Here is a 9,319-nt window from a genome sequence, read left to right as displayed (position 1 = left end):
CTTCTAGCCTAGCACGGTTACGAACATATTTCTTTAATACTCCCATGAACCTCTCGAAGGGGAACATATTGTGTAGAAATACGGGACCGAGAATGGAAATCTCTTCGACTTGGTGAACCAGGAGGTGCGTCATAATATTGTAGAAGGATGGCGGGAACACCAACTCGAAACTGACAAGACATTGAACCACATCGTTCTGTAACCGTGGTAGAACTTCTGGATTGATTACCTTCTGAGAGATTGCATTGAGGAATGCACATAGCTTCACAATGGCTACTCGAACATTTTTCCGGCAGGAGCCCCTCAAAGCAATCGAAGCAATTGCGTCATAATCACGTGGCAGTCGTGAGACTTCGAGGTTTTGGAACTTTTTCTCCGCCATGTTTATTATTCCCTTTATATTGGACGAGAATCCTGACGGGACCTTCATACCGCTCGGCATTCAAAAAAGATGACCTTCTCTTCTTTGGTCGGAGCGTAGCCGGCACGACCTTGAAACCGTTCCGGATGCCGGTCATCGTGGTCTTTCAAACTTTGCTAGTCCTCGCCGTGCTTCCTTTGTATCATTTGACTTCCCATACACGCCCAAGAAGCTTAGGATGTTCACGCAAATATTCTTCGTAACGTGCATCACGTCGATTGCGGAGCGGACTTCTAGGACTTTCCAATATTCTAGCTCCCGAATATAGATTTCTTCTTCCATATGGCTACGTGCCCGTCGACTCCCTTCGGAACCGATTGTCCGCCGAGACCCTTTCCAAAGATGACTTTCAAATCCTTGACCATATCAAATACCTCAGCACCAGTGTGTTCCGCAGGCTTCGGCCGGTGATCCGCCTTGCCGTTGTAATGCTTGCCTTTCTTTCTTACTGGATGACCTTTCGGAAGAAATCGACGATGCCCAAGGTACACGTTCTTCTTACAATTTGGCAAATGTACACTTTCGAGCCTCATGTAAGCAGTGCGTGCATGCATTGTATCCCTTATTTGACAGTCCCGAAAGGTTACTAAGAGCAGAGCCAATCGTTGATGGTTACGAAAAGCAACGCTCGTAGGTCAAATTCCTCTTCTTTGTGCTCATCCCACACACGGACACCGAGTCTGCCCCACATCCGTAAAAGTTCATCAACTAATGGCCTTAGGTACACATCGATGTCGTTGCTCGGGTTGCTTCGGACCTTGGATGAGCACCGGCATCATAATGAACTTCCGCTTCATGCACAACCAAGGAGGAAGGTTGTAGATGCATAGAGTCACGGGCCAGGTACTATGGCCGGAGCTCTGCTCGCCAAAAGGATTCATGACATCCGTACTTAGACCAAATCTTATGTTCCTTGCGTCGGCTGCAAAATCTTTGAACTCTCCGTCGATCTTTCTCCATTGCGTTCCATCCGCGGGGTGTCTCAACTCCCCGTCCGACTTACGGTCCTCTTTGTGCCATCGCAACAACTTGGCATGCTCTTTGTTCCCGAACAGTACGTTTCAACCGTGGTATTATAGGAGCATACCACATCACCTTGGCGGGAACCCTCTTCCCGGGTTTCCGGCCCTCAACATCGTCACCAGGGTCATCGCCTCTCGATCTTATAACGCAATGCGAGTGCATACCGGGCATTCATTCAAATTCTCGTATTCACCGCGGTAGAGGATGCGATCGTTGATGCATGCATGTATCTTCGTAACCTCTAAACCTAGAGGGCGTGACAACCTTCTTTGCTTCGTACGTACTCGGCGGGCAACTCGTTATTCTTTGGAAACATATTCTTCAACATTTTCAGCGAAGTTTTCAAATGCCGAGTCAGCCTACACCCGCCCGTGCCTTCCATTTCAGCAAATCCAAGCAGTGCAGCCCAGCTTTTTCGTGACCATCATCGCATCCGAGGTACGCCGCCTTCCCCGTGATCCTCTAACATGCGATCCAAATTCTCCCTCTCTTTTTCGTTTCGCAGCCGTCTCCGTGCATCAGCAATGGTCCGACCAAGATCATCAACGGGATCATCACGTGCCTCTTCTTCACCTTCCCCTTCACCTTCAAAGCATCCTCCATGAAAGTATCACCGAAATGAGCAAGATAGCTTTCATCGATGAAATCATCCCCTTCTTCATCTTCTTCCATTATAACCCCTCTTTCTCCATGCTTGGTCCAACAATTATAGCTTGGCATGAAACCGTGCCGAAGCAGGTGCATGTGAACATCTCTTGAGGAAGAGTAACCCTTCCGATTCTTACAGCTTAACACATGGACAGATAACAAAACCCCCTACTTGTTCGCATTAGCCACTACGAGGAAATCTTTCAAACCCGTACCGAACTCGCCGGAGAGTCGGTTACCGTACATCCATTGTCGATTCATCCGCATTATTATAATATAAAATATATAATTAACCATCATGCATTTGTTAAACTAACTAGCTACAAACAATATAAATTAAACAATGAACTACACACACATGCATATTTTATCAACGACACATCAAAGGTTCAAGTTGCTAACCGCGATCGAGGAGGAAAAAATAAATGAGAAAGCTCAAGTGTGGCTCCAACACTTCATATCATGTTTGTTTCATGCTCTTGGGGCATTTCATCAAACACCTTATGTGCATAAGAGGAACCAAAAGCAAACCTAACACCCACTTGTGAAGTTTGTGAAGAGAATGGCTCCAAATGGCTAAGTGTTGGCTCGCCGGATGGGTATATATAGGGAGGGGCTTTAGTCCCGGCTGGCCCGGCCAACCGCGACTAAAGGCCTTCGGGCACCTTTAGTCGCGGTTGGCCTGGCCAACCGCGACTAAAGCCCCCACGTGCACCGGCTGGCCACCGAGCGCCCTGGGCCCAGCCCTTTGGTCGCGGTTCGCCTCCCGAACCGCGACTAAAGGTCCCATTAGTCGCGGTTCCTACAGCTTCGCGACTTATGGGGCTCACCGGAAGCCTGTTTTTCTACCAGTGGACATAGTATATTTGCCGAGTGTATTTTAGAGGTACATAGCAAAGACAACGTCTTTCCAGATGCTGATTGCTGCCAGCCACGTAGGCCACAATCTTTGCCGAGTGTCAGTGAGAATACACGGCAAAACATTTTAAAAGAATTTCCACACTAGGTTCACGTATCTGCTGCGTGTTCGCTTTCTGAAAATTCATGGCATTTTCTACAGTGGAAGCGGGCCATATTTCAACTAAGTGTCAAACTTTCATTTCTTTTAGATTTTTTGCAAAAAATATTTTTAGATCCACGTCATGTTATTTTATCAAAGGTATGATGCTGGTTCCGCGCGTTCATAAACCGGTGTCTCGGAGCAGTCTGCTCTTGCGAAAAGTCATGTAACACTAGGCAAAGACGGTCTTTGTCGGGACACGTGTTGCATGGCTTTGCCGAGTGTTAAAATTTGACACTCGGCAAATACCACCTTTGTCTAGTATTTTTTGCTTTACTGTATTTTTGAAAATTATTGTGTATGTGCTTTTTGCTGAGTGTATTTGCTGGGTGCCCCGAAATAAGAAACTCGGTGAAACATGGAAACACAGAAACAAAAATTCTGGCATTACTATGTGGTCTATTGTATTTCTTGAGAAAATCGGTGAAAATCAGCTTTCGATGGAAACCGGTAAAAATCACATAAAAACATGTTTGAAAGTGCTAAGAAATTCTGAAGAAAAACAAAGGAAGATAGAGTTCTACGGAGACGTAGATGCTCAAGTTGAAACTAAAAATTGTTTAGAAGCTATGAAAATGCCAAATTGAGCAATAAATTATACCTATACCCAAATTTAAAAGTATATAGTTTAGGCAAAAATAACAAGTTTCAAACGAACATTATAAAGGAAACTCAACCCTCCCAAAGTTTCTGTAACTTAAAGATCGGGACAACTACCTAACTTACTAGCAAAGTAAGTTTAATTGGGTTCCGCTGATTCCATCTAGATTTCGATCGGATACTTTCTCGCTTAGCACTGCTCATGCAAATATGGGCATATATACACTTATCTTCATTGTACCGAGTGGTAAGTTTAATAAGCAATCATAACCCGGAAACGACAGCGAGCGGACCTTATGGCGCCCGTACTCTATCTCTCACCATCCAAGACTGACGAAGATTCGCACGCGCGCGTTTTGCAAAAACATCCCTGTGCATTTTGCTAATTAGGCCGAGGTCCTGGAGGAGACGGTATAAGTACCCCAAATCCAGACGAAACCCTAGATCGAACGAAACCAGACACCGCGCACCGCCTTCCTCGCCGCGCCCCCGTTCCTCCGACGACGAGCGCCGCCCCCTCGCAGCCTTCCTCCGCCGCGGGGCCCCTTCCTTCGGCGAGGAGCGTTGCCGCCTCGCCCGGGCGCTTCCTCCGGCCACGGCCTCTGCGCCAGACTGGATCTACGCCATGGGAGGCACCGCCTTGCCGCTCCGCTCCGTCTGCCGCCTCTCCGCTGTGGGAGGCGCCGCCTCGCCCCGCTCCGGCCACGACCACTGGATCTGGATCCTTTTTTTTGTTTCTTCCTTTTTTTCTTTCTTAGGATCTAGTTAGGATGTGTGAGAGATCTTTGATGAATCTCCTGGATCTATTGTCTCCTCCCAATGGATCTTCTGAACATTTTTTCGTATATACTTTTTGCAACTGTGTTAGACATTCATGTGGATCCAGAAGATCTGTGGTTAAAATCAATGGGCCAGTTTCTTATGATTTTCTGGAAAAAATTTCATATGAAAAAATGTTATTTATAATTGCAACAATGCATACACACTGCAAATTTGCAAAGAACTTTTGAATGACAAGAGTGGATCCACTCTGGATTATGTAAAGAACTTCATAAGCAGAAGGACTTCCAAAAATGAATTTGACAAAATCCAGGGTTATTTTTGCAAAAACAAGTCACCAGACGGAGGAGACATAAGGTCCTGACAAAATTGGCGTCCATCATCGGAAATGCGTTGGTGAAGGCGAAATGGGGCGCGGTCGAAATCGCTCCCGTCGGACGCTGCTATGAGATTCCCGTGCCGGGCCCACATGCGGGAACGTTTGACCAGCCATTTCCGCAAATACGAGCGATGCGCCGTAGATACATAGCACCTTTTCGTATGTTATACGGTGGTGGCCCGCTGCCGACGTGGGGTATTGGACAGGATCCACCGAGCCCAGTTAATTCGAAATCCAATCGCCTCCTCCCTGCGTCAGACGAGACACACACCCGCAGGCGAGAGCGGATCCTCCGGCTAGATCCCGACGCCGCTGGCGATGCAGGTCGATGGCCGCCCCTAAGGGTTCACTAAGGTCAATTCTCCCCGTCTGGTTTCTTATTCGAGCTCTCGCTCAGCGCCGCCGCCTCTCTGATTCCGCTCAATGCTCCCTCCAGCATGGATTTTCCATCCCTAGATTCGCCTTGGCTCGACCGAGAAGAAGCAAACCGGACGGGAGATGAGGGCACCAGCCCAAGCCGATCCGTCGACTCTACGAGCTCTGGAAGCAACGGCCGCGCCGGATTTCGCGGAGGTAGCGGAAGTTCCGATGCCTTCTCCAGATGAAGCCGCGGCCCATCTCTCCGGTTCACCACCATCGCCTGGGTCATGGAACAACAGGTGCGTAGAGTTCAGTCGGGGATGCATTTTAATTTGTTGAATAAGGACCCGTACAGCACGCACTTGGGACGAATTAGCCCCATGAACTACCGGATAAAGATCGATTTGCTGGTGGGCTTGAAAGCGCACCTGATTCTAAACAGGCGAGATAATCTTACGGATTATAACCGGGAGCAACCAACTTTAATTGGCTGAATGTTTATGAACCAAGTTGGTGTCAACCTCTAGAGGAATCGATCACTGAAACTTTTTAGGTCTGTGACATATACGAGAAGCAAAACGATATCTTAAGAGAAGCAAAGTTGTTTCAGAGTTTTATTATTCTTATAGTTTGACAGATGGAGATGTTTTTGTTAGGAAAGTGGGTGTGTATTCTAAATCAGATTTACAGTGCTTTTTTTTTGTTTCATAGATAAATAAGGAATTTAGGTTCCTTGAATTAAAGTCTGTATGTGGGACACTTCGCATCCTGACTTTTCTGCTTCTTTTGCTTCTCCGATCAAACAGTTCTAGCAAGTGGAATGATTTATTCTCAGATAGTGTAGTAGCATCCACTTTAATACATGCTGTTTAACTTGGACACTCTGTACCTTAAATGTAGGTCATATAACAACCAAGCTTAAGGACTGCCGCTGGAGGATTCCCCCCTTCGCGTTTTGGAATCGCTCCTATTTATTGTTCATCATGATATAGTTTTATGAAGAGATAATTCAGGCCAGATGATAACCAAACATATGAATTATCCCATCTGCGCCTCACAATCGCCTCCATCTCCACATCCATGGAAGAAGAGGTTCGTTGATTTCCTGTCAATATCAGGATGCTCATCGTTGCTCTTGTATGTTAGCAGAATCATTTTCCTAGTTTTAGTGTGCCAAGGCGGGTCGGTAGTTGCGGCTGAAATTATACCTATGAGGTCATGCAAAATCGCGGACAAATGCTATTTTCAGAAGAATTTCTTTTAACAAGCTGACAGCTAATGCGTTTGATTGCAATTCAGCATGTCTGGTGTGATGTACAGTGTCATTTGTAGATGCAGGTGTAGCATCTCCAACATTTCAATAAGGGCCGGCTTATTTTGACCTAAGTTGGTGCATTCATTGTTTAGTTGTATTTTCAAGTAACAAATGATTAGTCCCCAATAACATGTCCCTTTTTAAGTTCTGGATTTGAGTTCAGATATAGTTCTTCAATTCTCTAGGCCCTTTGCACGAGCCCGAGTTATTCAATGCCAAGTTTCGATGAGGATTATATGCACTACAGTAGCATTTCATCTATGTATTGCATCTCTGATTTGCCCTTAGGTTTCAAATTTCCATCGCAGTTTCTTAAGCTCTTCCTGTATGTTAAAAATTCACTCATTTGCTACGCCTGAGTTTTATGGAGTGTTAGATTTTATTATGTGAGTCATCTGGTAATCTAATAGTATCAGTTTACTAATGCATTTATGTTTGTATGAGTTTAGACTATCAATTCATTCTTGATAGCCATATTGTTTGTAGGAGAATTAGCTCCTAAACGAGAATCATTTACTTAGACTCGTGGATTCTTCATTTTACACACTCTCAGACCTGCGATTGCATTGTCATAGTGGCGCATGCTTCAGTTTCAGAAATTATTTCCTTCCTCGTCTATCGGTATCTGAGTTCAAATATTGCCTATTTTTTTGACATATCTACCCCCGAGGAGAACTCCTCGAAGGGTAATTATAATTGATCATGTATTATTTATTGTGCAGTCCTGCCTTGGGAGAATTTTGTTCTACAGAAAGCCAAATATGGCAGGAAAATTATATCACTCAAGAATTGGGTAGTGGTGGCAGGACAGAACTGGTGACGTGGGGACAGCTGCCAGCGTTGGTGTTGTGGATCTGCCGGATGAAGGTGATGGGGGCTAGGACTGACAACCAGCAGCTGGTCGCCCTCCGTGTGACGATTTGTGAACTTATATGTAATAGGGGAGATGATCCATATAAGAACTTAATAAATGAGGGATTGGTATATCGTGAATATCTCCAAAGAACTTTATAAATAGTGATTGGTCCATCATGAATATTTTAGTAGTTGGTTTGTCGGTTGCTCAGATCAACGAAGTTTGCCCTGAGGTGAACATGGACTGTTTAGTAACCATAAAAATTTGTTTGGTGGCATATAAATAAAACAATTGTAATTGTCATCATCTAACAAAATCGGTGTTTGCACTGATTAGTAATCATAAAATTTAGTTGGGCTAAATACAATTCATAACAAGTGTATCTTCGAGTGGTCAACCGGGAGAAATTCCATTTTAGGGCTGAGAAGAACTTAAATATTCAGAAAGACTAATGTGCAATTTTTTTGATGTATTGGATTTGGCAAAGGTTTGATCGTTTATTTGATAGTAAAGTTAGTCTAACTAAAAATATCATCTCACATGATGGAAACCGCTCATTGCGACTACGGAGGCACACCCCACCTCCATACTGGACGATGTGTCATCCAAGCTCTGCACCAAATGTTTGTGTTGGTGTGGTAATAAACAGTGAAAGCAATATATGGGATTAAGAAAAAAAAAATTATCCATTTTTCGTGCCCTTAGAATATTAGGACCCCTCATCGATGAATGACACACTACGGGAGACAACAATGTACCACATGGAGTTTATCAAACTCAAAGTATTGAACAGTCTGTATATGTTTGCCGCCACCATATCATTTTCATATGGAAAGGACTCTATATCATTCAACAATGTACTCTATATCGTACAATCGGAGTACCCTATAGACCTTGATCAAGAACAATGTATTTGCTCATCAGGAGCCATGAGAGCTTTGGGTTGGAACCTCCGGGGGTGGGTGACTCCCGGACGGTTCAAGAGCTCGAACACCTCGTGCACACTCATCGCCCCCAACTCGTCTTGCTGTCGGAGACACGGCAAAGAAAAGATGTCGTGGAAAGCCTTCATTGGAGGCTTGGTCTGAAGCATGTAGTTTCGTTTCACGGGGAAGGGAAGGGGGGAGGTCTAGCCCTCTTCTGGCATGAGAGTTTAGAAGTCGAGTTTTTAAAATAAATGAGATAATTATCGATGTAATCATTATTGATATGAAAAAAAGGAAATAAATGGAGGTGCACGTTTTTCTATGGGGAACCTCGAACCCGCATGCGACATCATATGTGGGATTTGTTATAAAAAAAATCTATGATGAATCTACCCTGGCTTATGATGGGAAATTTCAACGAAACATGTGATAAAGTGAACATTTCTTAAAAAAGGAAAGAAATGAAAAACAGATGTGGGAATTTAGAGAAACTTTATCCTTCTATGATCTTCAAGACCTGGGGTTTAATGGGACTCCATGGACATTTGATAACAAGCAAGTATTAAGAATGTGAAAGTCCGGACGGATAGGGTGGTGGCGTCTTCGAGTTGGTCAAGTATTTATCCCCAAAGCCATGTAAGCAAGACAGTGTTCTATTTATTTGAGGTTGCCCCATGCAAATATTGTTTTTATTGTTTCGACCAGTGTTCGGGGCCGGATTATACGGCCCTAGTTGGGGGCGGATTATCCGGCCGACGAAATATCCGTCCCAAATGAATAATGCGGCCAAATATCCCGCCTCTATACATGGGCTCACGTTTTTGGACCCGCTAAGGTCCTTAGCCGTTTTTCGAGGGCTAAGGGCTGATAATCCGTCCCGAGAGCGGATAATCCGGCCTAGGGGATCCCCAACGGTCATATTTCGTTGGGAGAGGGTATATAAGACCCCCT

The 9,319-nt window shown here is 44.8% G+C and overlaps 1 long non-coding RNA gene across 1 annotated transcript; it reads left to right on the top strand.

Annotated features, from left to right (window-relative positions):
* The first annotated feature begins 5,431 nt into the window (after positions 1–5,431).
* Positions 5,432–7,570, top strand: LOC124688234. Its single transcript, XR_006998454.1, has 3 exons — positions 5,432–5,570; positions 6,172–6,363; positions 7,309–7,570. It is a non-coding gene; the product is annotated as an uncharacterized LOC124688234 (long non-coding RNA).
* The last annotated feature ends 1,749 nt before the right edge of the window (positions 7,571–9,319 follow it).

Source organism: Lolium rigidum, chromosome 2 (genome assembly GCF_022539505.1).
Source record: "Lolium rigidum isolate FL_2022 chromosome 2, APGP_CSIRO_Lrig_0.1, whole genome shotgun sequence".
Taxonomy (NCBI): Eukaryota; Viridiplantae; Streptophyta; class Magnoliopsida; order Poales; family Poaceae; genus Lolium; species Lolium rigidum.
This window is presented reverse-complemented; position numbering and strand designations above follow the sequence as displayed.